Genomic DNA, 14,270 nt, shown 5'->3' on the forward strand with positions numbered 1-14,270 from the left:
TTGTGCTACTGTGAAATGCTTGAGCACATTTTTATCCTATGTTAAAGGTGTAATACAAATGCTTCTGTATTTATTCCCAATTTCCAAATTTCCAAATGACATCTCCTATCTTTTGATCATAGTTAATGTGAATGAAGCCATTCAGCACGAGTCAGCTCATAAATATTTGCTGCCTCCAAACCAGTGGAGAAGTCAGTAATAAAATAAACTGAGCATTACATTCATCCAGTAAATGGCAACCTAATCAGGAGGAGAAATAAAAGATTTTATAAAGCACTCACAAAATATGATCCTTCCATTACTGAATTAAATGGCATGTTTTCCTGGATACTTAATGGGAGTGGGAAATAAAATGAAGCGAGGGAAGGGGAGTGCCAGCACTTTCTAAATGACATCATGCTAATCAAAATACAATTTTTCTTTTTTACAAACATTGTCATGAGTGAAATAAAATCTATTATTTTGTTCAGGAGTTAAACTCTCTCATTGTTGGTATGTACGTTAAATTGAGCCATGGAGAACAGAACATTTCAGATTTGACCACCAGTCAGTGCTGAGGATGGTGATATTCAACCAGGGTGGTAATAGAGACATAGAATTGGCCATAGAACTCCAGGGTCAGGGAGTGCAGCTAATGTCAATTTGTTTCAGTTGGTAGCCCTCTTGCCTCATGTGGGTTCAAACCCCCTTCTGGACTTGAACTTATCAGACTGGATTTCCCTCTGCTCTCCTACCCAGAATCAGGTCGGATACTGGTGAAAAACCAATCAGAATTGAGCAGTAAGGTCTACACAAGAACAAGGAGCAGAAATAGACCATAGGGCCCATTGAGCCTGCTCTGCCATTCAATACGATCATGGCTGATCTTGGGCTTCAATTCCATTTTCCTGTCCACTCCCCATATCCCTTGATTCCTTGCAAGACCAAAAATCTATCTATCTCAGCCTTAAATGTATTCAATGATGGAACATCCAGAAGCCTCTGCAGTAGAGAATTCCAGATTCACAACCTTTTGAGTGAAGTAATTCCTCCTCATCTCAGTCCTGAATGATTGGCTCCTTGTCCTGAGGCTGTGTCCCCGTGTTCCAGATTCCCTGACCAGTGGGAACAATCTCTCAGCTTCTACCCTATCGAACCCTTTCAGAATCTTGTATGTCTCAATTAGATCACCCCTCATTCTCCTAAACTCCAGAGAATATAGGCCCAATTTACTCAGCCATCATAGGATAACACCCCCATCCCAGGGACCAATTTAGTAAATCTTCGCTGCACCGCCTCATGTGCAAGTATATCTTTTCTTAAATGTGGAGACCAAAACTGCACACAATATTCCAGGTGCGGTCTCACTAAAGCCCTGTACAATTTTAGTAAGACTTCTTTATTCCTGTACTCCAATCCCCTTGCAATAAAGGCCAACATGCCATTTGCCTTCCTAATAGCCTGCTGCACCTGCATGTTAACTTTGTGCGTTCCTTGTATGAGTACCCCCAAGTCTCTCTGAACATCAACACTTACCAGTTTCACACCTTTAAAAAATATTCTGCTTTTCTATTTTTAAGATCAAAGTGAACAACTTCACACTTCCCTACATTATAATCCATTTGCCATCTCGTTGCCTTCAGTTAACCGATCTGTATCTCTTTGCAGCCTCTCTACATCCACCCCGCAGCTTACCTTTCCAACGAGCTTTGTATCATCAGCAAACTTAGCTACATTACTCTCAGTCTCGTCATCCACATCATTAATACAGAGTGTCAATAGCTGAGGCCCCAGCACTGATCCTTGCGGCACTCCACTATTCACTGCCTGCCAACTTGAAAATGCCCCATTTATGCCCACTCTCTGCTTCCTGTCTTTTAACCAATCAAAGAACAAAGAACAGTACAGCACAGGAACAGGCCATTCGGCCCTCCAGGCCCGCGTCGATCTTGATGCCTGCCTAAACTAACACCTTCTGCACTTCCGGGGACTGTATCCCTCTATTCCCTTCCTATTCATGTATTTGTCAAGATGTCTCTTAAACGTCGCTATCGTATCTGCTTCCACCACCTCCCCTGGCAGCAAGTTCCAGGCACTCACCACCCTCTGTGTAAAAAACTTGTCTCGCACATCCCCTCTAAACTTTGCCCCTCGCACCTTAAACCTATGTCCCCTAGTAACTGACTCTTCCACCCTGGGAAAAAGCTTCTGACTATCCACTCTGTCCATGCCGCTCATAACTTTGTAAACCTCTATCATGTCGCCCCTCCACCTCCGTCGTTCCAGTGAAAACAATCCCAGTTTTTCCAACCTCTCCTCATAGCTAATGCCCTCCAGACCAGGCATCATCCTGGTAAACCTCCTCTGTACCCTCTCCAAAGCCTCCACGTCCTTCTGGTAGTGTGGCGACCAGAATTGCACGCAATATTTTAAGTGTGGCCTAACTAAAGTTCTGTACAGCTGCAACATGACTTGCCAATTTTTATACTCTATGCCCCGACCGATGAAGGCAAGTATGCCGTATGCCTTCTTGACTACCTTATCCACCTGCGTTGCCACTTTCAGTGACCTGTGGACCTGTACGCCCAGATCTCTCTGCCTGTCAATACTCCTAAGGGTTCTGCCATTTACTGTATACCTCCCACCTGCATTAGACCTTCCAAAATGCGTTACCTCACATTTGTCCGGATTAAACGCCATCTGCCATTTCTCCGCCCAAGTCTCCAACCGATCTATATCCTGCTGTATCATCTGACAATCCTCATCATTATCCGCAACTCCACCAACCTTTGTGTCGTCCGCAAACTTACTAATCAGACCAGCTACATTTTCCTCCAAATCATTTATATATACCACAAACAGCAAAGGTCCCAGCACTGATCCCTGCGGAACACCACTAGTCACATTCCTCCATTCAGAAAAACACCCATCCACTGATACCCTCTGTCTTCTATGACCGAGCCAGTTCTGTATCCATCTTGCCACCTCTGATCCCGTGTGACTTCACCTTTTGTACCAGTCTGCCATGCGGGACCTTGTCGAAGGCTTTAGTAAAGTCCATATAGATAACATCCACTGCCCTTCCTTCATCAATCATCTTCGTCACTTCCTCAAAAAACTCAATCAAATTAGTAAGACACGACCTCCCCTTCGCAAAACCATGCTGTCTCTCGCTAATATGTTTGTTTCCAAATGGGGGTAAATCCTGTCCCGAATAATCCTCTCTAATAGTTTCCCTACCACTGACATAAGGCTCACCGGCCTATAATTTCCTGGATTATCCTTGCCACCCTTCTTAAACAAAGGCACAACATTGGCTATTCTCCAGTCCTCTAGGACCTCATCTGTAGCCAATGAGGATGCAAAGATTTCTGTCAAGGCCCCAGCAATTTCTTCCCTTGCCTCCCTCAGTATTCTAGGGTAGATCCCATCAGGCCCTGGGGACTTATCTACCTTAATGCTTTGCAAGACACCAAACACCTCCTCCTTTTTGATAATGAGATGACTGAGACTATCTGCACTCCCTTCCCTAGGCCCATCATCCACCAAGTCCTTCTCTTTGGTGAATACTGATGCAAAGTACTCATTTAGCACCTCGCCCATTTCATCTGGCTCCACACATAGATTCCCATCTCTGTCCTTGAGTGGGCCAACTCTTTCCCTGGTTACCCTCTTGCTCTTTCTATATGTATAAAAAGCCTTGGGATTTTCCTTAATCCTGTTTGCCAATGACTTTTCATGACCCCTTTTAGCCCTCCTAACTCCTTGCTTAAGTTCCTTCCTACTGTCTTTATATTCCTCAAGTGCTTCATCTGTTCCTAGCCTTCCAGCCCTTACAAATGCTTCCTTTTTCTTTTTGACGAGGCTCACAATATCCCGTGTTATCCAAGCTTCCCGAAACTTGCCAAATTTGTCTTTCTTCCTCACAGGAACATGCTGGTCCTGGATTCTAATCAACTCACGTTTGAAAGACTCCCACATGTCAGATGTTGATTTACCCCCAATCTAAATTCTTCAGTTCCTGCCTAATATTGTTATAATTAGCCTTCCCCCAATTTAGCACCTTCACCCGAGGACTACTCTTATCCTTATCCACAAGTACCCTTAAAACTTATGGAATTATGGTCACTGCTCCCGAAATGCTCCCCCACTGAAACTTCGACCACCTGGCCGGGCTCATTCCCCAATACCAGGTCCAGAATGGCCCCATACCTAGTTGGACTATCTACATATTGTTTCAAGAAGCCCTCCTGGATGCTCCTCACAAATTCTGCCCCATCCAAGCCCCTAGCACTGAGTGAGTCCCAGTCAATATTGGGGAAGTTAAAATCACCCACCACCACAACCCTGTTACCTTTACATCTTTCCAAAATCTGTCTACATATCTGCTCCTCTACCTCCCACTGGCTGTTGGGAGGCCTGTAGTAAACCCCCAACGTCATGACTGTACTCTTCCTATTCCTGAGCTCCAGCCATATTGCCTCGCTGCATGACCCCTCTGAGGTGTCCTCCCGCAGTACAGCTGTGATATTCTCCTTAACCAGTAATGCAACTCCCCCACCCCTTTTACATCCCCCTCTATCCTGCCTGAAGCTTCTAAAGCCTGGAACACTTAGCTGCCAATCCTGCCCTTCCCTCAACCAAGACTCTGTAATAGCAACAACATCATATTTCCAAGTACTAATCCAAGCTCTAAGTTCATCTGCCTCACCTGTTCTACTTCTCGCATTGAAACAAATGCACTTCAGACCACTGGTCCTGCTGTGCTCAGCAGCATCTCCCTGCCTGCTCTTCCTCTTAGTCCTACTGGCCTTATTTACTATGTCCTCATTTATTTCACTCGCTGTCCTACTGCTCTGGTTCCCACCTTGCCACACTAGTTTAAACCCTCCCGATTGATGCTAGCAAACCTTGCAGCCAGGATATTAGTGCCCCTCCAGTTTAGATGCAACATGTCAATCCTCTATACGAACATTCGAACATATGAATTAGAAGCAGGAGTGGGCCACTCGGCCCTTCGAGCTGGCTCCGCCACTCAATAAGTTCATGGCTGAACTGATTACTCCATATTTCCACCTACCCCTGATAACCTTCCACCCCCTTGCTTATCAAACTCTGCCTTAAAAATATTCACAGACTCTGCTTCCACCACCTTTTCAGAAAGAGAATTCCAATGACTCACGACCCTCTGAGAGAAAAAAAATTCTCTTCATCTCTGTCTTAAATGGGTGACCCCTTATTTTTAAACTGTGAACCCTGGTTCTAGATTCTCCCACAAGGGGAAACATCCTTTCCCCATCCACCCTGTCAAGACCCCTCAAGATCTTATATGTTTCAATCAAGTTGCCTCTTACTGTTCTAAATTCCAGCGGATATAAGCCTCGCCTTTCCAATCTTTCCTCATAAAACAGCCTTCCCATTCCAGATATTTGTCCAGTAAACCTTCTCTGTACTGCCTCCAATGTGTTTACATTCTTCCTTAAATAAGGAGACCAGTACTGTCCACAGTACTCCAGATGTGGTCTCACGAGTGCCCTGTATAGCGGAAGCATAACCTCCCTACTTTTATATTCAATTCCCCTCGCGATAAACAATAACATTCTATTAGCTTTCCTAATTACGTGCTGTACCTGCATACTAACCTTTTGCGATTCATGCACTAGGACACCCAGATCCCTCTGCATCTCAGAGCTCTGCAATCTCTCACCATTTAGATAATATGCTTCTTTTTTATTCTTCCTACTAAAGTGGACAATTTCATACTTTCCCACATTATACTCCATTTGCCAGGTCTTTGCCCACTCACTTAACCTATCTATATCCCTTTGTAGCCCCTTTATGTCCTCTTCACAAGTTACTTTCCTACCTATCTTTGTGTCATCAGCAAATTTAGCAACCATACCGACAGGCCCTTCATCTAAGTCATTTATATAAATTGTAAAATGTTGAGGCCCCAGCACAGATCCTTGTGGCACACCACTCGTTACATCTTCCCAACCAGAAAATGACCCATTTATGCCCACTCTCTGTTTCCTGTTAGCTAGCCAATCTTCTATCCATGCCAATATGTTATCCCCTACACCATGAGCTTTTATTTTCTGCGATAACATTTGATGTGGCACCTTATCAAATAGCTTCTGGAAATCTAAGTACAATACATCCACCAGTTCCCCTTTATCCAAAGCACATGCAACTCCCTCAAAGAACCCCAATAAATTGGTTAACCATGATTTCCCTATCACAAAACCATGTTGACTCTGCCTGATTCATTGGAATTTTCCTAAATGCCCTGCTATAACATCTTTAATAATAGCTGCTCACATTTTCCCTAAGACAGGTATTAAGCTAACTGGCCTGTAGTTTCCTGCTGTCTGTCTCCCTCCCTTTTTGAATAAAGGAGTTACATTCGCTATTTTCCAATCTAATGGAACCTTCCCTGAATTTAGGGAATTTTGGGAAATTAAAACTAACTCATCAACTATCTCACTAGCCCCTTCTTTTAATGCCCTAGGATGAAGACTTGTCAGCCCGCAGCTCCAACAATTTGTTCAGTACCACTTCCCTGGTGATTGTCATTTTCTTGAGTTCCTCCCTCCCTTCCATTTCTTGACTTACAGCTAATACTGGGATGTTACTTGTATTCTCAATAGTAAAGACCGATGGAAAATATCTGTTCAGTTAATCTGCCATCTCCTTATTATCCATCATTAATTCCCCAGACTCACTTTCTATAGGACCAACACTCACTTTGTTAACTCTTTTCTTTTTAAAATATCTATAGAAACTCTTACTATCTGTCTTTATATTTCTAGCTAGCTTTCTCTTGTACTCTAATTTTACCTTCCTCATCAATCTTTTAATCACTCTTTGCTGTTTTTTATATTCTATCCAGTCTTCTGACCTGCCTCCCATCTTTGCACAATTATAGGCTTTTTCTTTAAGTTTGATACTATCTTTAACTATTTTAGTTAACCACGGATGGCTGGTCCCACCCTTGGAATTTTTCTTTCTTGTTGAAATAAATCTATTCTGTGTATTCTGTGAAATAGCCCTTAAATGTCTGCCACCGCATCTCTATTGACCTATCTCTTAACCTAATTTGCCAGTTCACTTTAGCTAGCTCTGCTTTCATGCCCTCATAACTGCCCTTATTTAAGTTAAAATACTAGTCTTGGACCCACTCTTCTCTCCCTCAAACTGAATGTAAAATTCCATCATATTATGATCGCTGCTACCTAGGGGCACCTTAACTATGAGGTCATTAAGTATGGGGCGGCACAGTGGCGCAGTGGTTAGCACCGCAGCCTCACAGCTCCAGCGACCCGGGTTAAATTCTGGGTACTGCCTGTGTGGAGTTTGCAAGATCTCCCTGTGTCTGCGTGGGTTTCCTCCGGGTGCTCCGGTTTCCTCCCACAGCCAAAAGACTTGCAGGTTGATAGGTAAATTGGCCATTATAAATCGCCCCTAGTATAGGTAGGTGGTAGGGGAATATAGGGACAGGTGAGGATGTGGTAGGGATATGGGATTAGTGTACGATTAGTATAAATGGGTGGTTAATGGTTGGCACAGACTCGGTGGGCCGGAGGGCCTGTTTCAGTGCTGTATCTCTAAAAAAAAAATGTAATCCTATCTCGTTGTACAGTACCGGGTCTAGTATAGCCTGCTCTCTGGTTGGCTCCAGAACGTACTGTTCCAAGAAACTATCCCGAAAACATTCTATGTACTCCTGATCTGCCCATCTGATTTTTCCAGTATATATGTAGATTAAAATTCCCCATAATGATCGCTGTACCTTTCTGACAAGCTGTCATTATTTCTTCCTTTATACCCCATCCTACAGTGTAGTTAACGTTAGGTGGCCTGTACATAACTCCCACAAGTGACTTCTTGCCTTTATGCTTTCTCATCTCTACCCAAACTGCTTCTACATCCTGGTTCCCTGAACTTAGGTCATCCCTCCCTACTGCGCTAATACCATCATTAATTAACAGAGCTACCCCTCGACATTTTCCTAGCTTCCTGTCCTTCTGAATGCCAGGTCCTCTTCAATGTTCAGTTCCCAATCTATGTCATCCTGCAGCCATGTCTCTGTAATGGCTATCAGTTCGTACTTATTTATTTCTATTTGCGCTCTCACTTAATCTGATTTGTTTCAAATGCTACGTGCATTCAGATACAAAGCCTTTAGTTTTGTCCTCCTATTATTTTTGTAACCTCTAGCCTTATCTGTTGATTTACTCTTAGATTTGTATGCTCTGTCCCTTCCTGTCACAATCTGTTTATCATTTCCCATATTAATACACCATCCACGCTAATATATTACCCCCAACAACATAAACCCTTATCTTGCCTATTAATCGTTTATGTGGCACCATATCAAATGCCTTTTGAAAATCCAGGTATACTACATCTACTGGTTCCCCTTTATCTACTGTACGAGTTACATCCTCAAAAAACTCTCATAAATTTGTCAAACAGGATCTCCCTTTAGTAAAACCATGCTGACTTGTTCTAATCATACTATGCTTTCCAAGTGCAATATTGGGACTTTCTTAATAATAGTTTCCAGCATCTTCCCAATGACTCATGTTAGGCTAACTCCTTTCTTGAAAAGCAGCGTAACATTTGCCAACTTCCAATCTGACGGGACCATTCCTGAATCTAAGGAACTCTGGAAAATCATAGCCAGCGCATCCACTATCTCTGCAGCTATCTCTTTTTGAACTCTAGGATGTAGGCCATCTGGTCCCAGGGACTTGTCAGATTTTAGTCCCTCAAGTTTCTCCAATATTTTTTCTCAACTGATATCAGTATCCTTAATTTCCTCACTCTTTGTAGCCCCTAGGTTACTGCCTATTTCTGGTACGGAACTTGTGTCTTCTACTGTGAAGACAGGCATAAAATATTTGTTCAATGCCCCCGCCATTTCCTCATTCCCCATGATGATTCCTCCTGTCTCTGCCTCTAAGGGACTAACGTCCACTTTAGCTACTCTCTTCCTTTTTATGTACTTATAAAAGCTCTTACAACCTGATTTTATATTGCTGGCTAGTTTACTCTCATTCTATTTTTTCCCTTTTTATCAACTTTTTGGTGGCCCTTTGCTGGTTTCTAAAACACCGTCAATCCTCAGACTTGATACTATTTTTTGCAACATTGTAAGCCGCTTCTTTTAGTCTAATACTCTCCTTAACTTCCTGTGTGAGCCACGGATGGGTCTTTCTGGATGAATTTTTATTTTTGAATGGAATGTACTTTTGTTGAACCCTTTGAATTGTTTCTTTAAATGTTTACCACTGATCGTTTACCACTATACCTTCCAGTCTATTTACCCAATCCACCCAAACTGATTCTACTTCATGATCTTCTGAGGCCAGATCCTTTCTTATTAATGTCCTTATGCCACCTTTACTATCAGGGCTACCCCTCCTCCTTTGCCATCTTGTCTATGTCTCCGAAATATTGTGTACCCTAGAATATTTATTTCCCAACCTTGATCTCCTTGTAACCATGTCTCAGTAATGGCAATTCGATTTCGATCTACAGTGCTGCATTCCCACCCTGAGCTAAATATCCCTCCCCTTGCCATTGCCAGGAATACTGCTGGCTTACCCCTTCACTGTCTACTGGATGTAAATGCTGGTGGGATAATGGGGCAGACCCAGCTTCCCATCGCCTTTCCCTGCTGTCTGCTCTATCATCAGCACTGCTCCTGGGGGTCAAGATAGTGACAGACCCAGGCTAGTGGTGGCAATGGAATAAAAGCAGATGATGCTGGAAATATTCAGCAGGCCAGGCAGCATCTGTGAATTGAGGAAAAAAGATAATGGGCTGAATTTTGCCAATCCTAGCATCGACCTCAATTCTCGGGAACCCCAAAGTAGCTGTGGCAGGAGGATGTGATCTCCCTGGAGGCAGCCAATTAAGAAATAACCTCTGGGATCCCCATCCAATTAGAGATGGCAGTCGGGTTCCAGTGTCGGAAGTCCATTCAGCACAGCTCATGGGCAGGGCTTGCCAGCCTCCTTCGTAGTGTGGGTACTGCTCAGGGGCCAGCAACATGAATGGCAATGGCACCATGGAAGCACCTTCAGTAGGAAGGGAGCAGCTGCCATTGCAGCAGGTACAACATTAGCAGAGACATCAGTCTTCATGAAATGGCTGCTTGGGGAGACCTGAGCATTACAATTTACTGCCGGCAAATTACTAAAAGGCCTCAAATGTTTTGCATTTCGGACCTTCCGCTGTGAAGCCGCCTCTGCTGCATTATCAAGCTTCTGACACAGCGGCAGGGTTGCGGGGTGGGGAATTGCCTTGCGCCATTGGGAAAATTTCAATCCATTGCCAGAATAGGGATTGATTGCCCTATTAAGGACCCTAAATGGCTACTTGCTGCTGCCTGGTGGATATCTGTCGCCACTCGGAGCCCGCATCAAGGAAAAGTGCACGGAGGCGGGAACATGTTGCAGAGCTGGCTCAACAAGATTCCATCGAAATTTCTATGCCCTCCTGCTTCCAAAGCCGCTTCTGCAGGGCTAGGAAAATTCAGCCCAATGTTTCAGGTTGAAGATCTTTCATCAGTGATGGTAATGGCCCTGATTTCCACAAATGTAAGAAAAGGGTCTAGTCACTACTTCGAATCTGGCCATCAGGCAGCTACCTTTGTATCAATCTTTGCTGAGGCTTACAAAGCTGGAGCTCCTGCTGTCTATCGGGATTTTTTGATCTTTTAATGTCCCTCACTACATCTTTGAAAGCTGCAGTTGCATTCAGATATTGCTTTGTGATACTGGGTGACGGGAGGGCTGGGGTTATCTCATGATAGTAAAAGTTCCCATAGCACTATTCTTGGAAGAGTAGAGAATTGTCCAGATAAGGGGGGTGAAATTGGTCTTTGACCTGAGCATAAAGCAGCAGCCCTTTTCATATTGAAGCCAATGGGGCAAGAAAATTGGGTGAGGTGTAAAACAGGATGCCAATTTATTATTGCCCAATTTGTGCTACCATCGATTACCAACCTCAAATCCTTATTATTAATGATGCCATTTGTCATCACTCCAGTACCATCTTGCACCCAAGATGATGACAGATGCAATGTTAACTACAGTTGCTGTCTTGAGGTAATCCCATCATACTGAATGAGTTAATACATTCTATCATATTCAAAAAATGTTACAGCACGTAACTACCTGACATATACACTCAGATGTTAATAACTTTGCAAAGTGTTCAATTTCAGTTCAAATGCATTATCGGACAAATCAATTGTAATTCTATCAGTGTGCATTTTTCCTTCCATTTGTCTGCATCTGCCTCCTTGGCATTGCTATCTATAGCTTGAACTTTATTGTTCAAACAATGGTCAGAACTATTCTGTTACTTACCACCGAGTTCCTGATGGAGGCAGGTACTTATCAACTGCTGCCATTAAACTACAGAACTGGACAAAGCCTGATTAATTTATACCTTGAACATAAATGTCATTTTATGTGATGCTCTTAAGAAAAATTTATTATCCTATTTCCAGCTTACCTTGCAGACACTTAAAAACATACGAACCTAAGGATTTTTAGGAACAGGAAAAAAGCATTAGACCCAAAGAATTCCTGCCTATTTGATAAATCAACTAGCCATCATATCTTCATTTCCCTCAATTACTTCTTTCACCAGAAATAGATCCAATTAGTCCTTGAACCCATTTATGCCATTTAACTCATAGAATCATATAGAATTTTGCAACACAAATGGAGGCCATTCGGTCCTTTGTGCCTATGCTGGCTCTTTGAAAGAGCTATCCAATCAGCCCCACTTCCCTGTTCTATCCCTATTGCCATGCAACTTTTTCTTTTTTAAGTATACATCCAAGATCCTTTTGAAAGGTACTATTGAACCTGTTTCCACCACCCTTTCAGGCAATGCATTCCAGATCATAACAAACCATTGCTTTAAAAAAATGCCTTCTTGTATACCCCTGACTTTTTTGCCAATTTTATTTAAATCTGTGTCCTCTGGTTACTGACCCACTTGGCAATGAAAACAATTTCTCCCTATCTACCTATCAAAACCCCTAGTAACTGATGTATGTAAATTTATCTAACCACCTCAATATTTCTGGGTAACTTTTAGGTAAGCATTGTCAGTGCAGGAGGCACACAGTATTCTTTCTATTTTAGTCTTCCAGGCATTCCCAGGTCAGTTATGAGGCAAATGGGTGCCTTAGCTGCTGGCAAAAGCAGGAACGTTAAACTTACCACAGAGAAGGAATAAAACAGCAAATAGATCTACTTGTTTTAACTAGTGACGCACCTGGTTTACAGCAGGCAGACAGTGTTAAAATTCTCCGTTTTGACTCTGAGTGGGAGCCCAGCATGTTCCTGACAATGCACCAACCTCTTTAAGGTTGCTGTCAATACTTGGAGATGCACTGCTGCAGTATTGATCCTGACTGTATTTCGTCCAAGTCTTTTCCACCTTAGGAAGGAGCCCTCAGTTGTTATCCATGTTGTGAACTGCCAATTGAGGGGTGTGGAGGAAAAGGGGCTTCCAGTGATGAAGTAGACGATTAATGATGCGACTGAGATCAGAACTATATGCAATTATAGTGCAATATCAGATAACCAAACAAACCTGTACAACCACATGAACAAATTATTTGGATAATAGAAGAAGGTTAAGCTTACAGCAATTGTATTTTTATTACAATTAAAGAATGACTTGCCATGTTTTATGCATAAAAAGTTTGTACTGAAGTTGCCACAATTTGGTGACTCTTTTGTATGTAAAAACTGCATCTGCATCAGCCAAAAGCCCACAGATCAGCAGCTGGACGGTATCAGCTAATCAATATGGATACCTGCATTTTGAATAAGAGACAATATGTTATTGTCTGGTGACCATTCAGATTAGAAATACTGACAGAGTATATTGACATATGTAAATACTTAGCAAAGAAACTTACTATTTTAGCACTTGAAAACCTGAACACCAATATATTTATAGGGTAGGTAGGTCTATTTGGTGTTACGTTGGTTCCAAAATACCATGTGTGCTGATGGGAGATTGAAGCTAAATTGATCCTCTTTGGGAAATGTGTAAAGACTTGAAGGGACAACATGAAGAACAATTCTGTTATTTGAATTGGAGTCACAACTCAAGCCAAGGAAAACTGATCCCACCATTTCCCTCTTAAGGTGTAACAATTCTGTTCTAGAGCAGGTTCAGCACTTTAATACCTGATCCAGGTTGCTATGGATTGCTCTAAGGTGCTGTTACTGACTGACCTACCAGCTTAGTTAATGTCGGGACTTGGACGAGTAAACATTTCTTTGGCAGTTGAAATTTACAACTGTGTCCACATGACAACATATCAGGAATTGTGATGCTTACAAACTACTCGAGCTTTTATGTGTTTGATGAAATCATCTGATCAGCAAGATAGATTGCATGTAGTTTGTTAGCTCATGACTTCTTGTTGGGTTGTATTTTTGAATGTTAAGTACTTGGCTGTGATTGAAGTGAAAAGAAAGACTTGCATTTTAGTGATCACTTTTTATCACGTCTTTCTGAGACATCTCAAAAGCACATTGTTACTACCGACCGCTCCAGTCAAAGCTCCCAATCAAATAAAATGATTCTGATTGTGGTGGGAGTAACGCACTGTTAATTCAATCCCGTCCCTCCACAGGTCGTCTAACATATCATTTAAAACTTTCCAAATTAAAGAAAGAACCAGCCAAATTGTACCATCTATTAACCCCCGAATGAGGCTAACCAAACCATGTGTCTTTAAATCAACAAATTAACTGTTTAATTAGAAAATCTTAATTCTTAAACACTATGAAGATATAAACAACACTTAAAATAGAAAAAAAAGAGTCCTTGCAAATTTACAGTCCAGTGTTGCTTGAAGTCCTCACAGCTGTCCGATGGGGAAAAGAGGTTCTTCCAAAGTAGACTCCAGCAGTAATTGATGCTTCCTTCTTCAGCGATGGATTTCAACAATTAACAACTTGCGAACACTTTCAATAGAATCAATCTGACTTTAGAGTTTTTGAGGGATAAAAGATTGTCACAGTCTAACTTCACCTATTTCAGTTCAAATTATCAGAGATCTCTGTGTTGGTTTGACTTTTTTTTTTAGAATTTTGAGAGACAATAATTAAGCAGACTAAAATTCTCTTCCTTCAGTTTAAATGGCTGAGAGCTCTTTTTTCAGGTGCTAACACCACAGCTATATGTCTGTGTGTGTTCTGTTAGAACAAACTGTCTTCAACTAAAAAGCCAGTTCAAAA

The sequence above is a fragment of the Heterodontus francisci genome, chromosome 6, assembly GCF_036365525.1.
Source record: "Heterodontus francisci isolate sHetFra1 chromosome 6, sHetFra1.hap1, whole genome shotgun sequence".
In the NCBI taxonomy this organism is placed as follows: Eukaryota; Metazoa; Chordata; class Chondrichthyes; order Heterodontiformes; family Heterodontidae; genus Heterodontus; species Heterodontus francisci.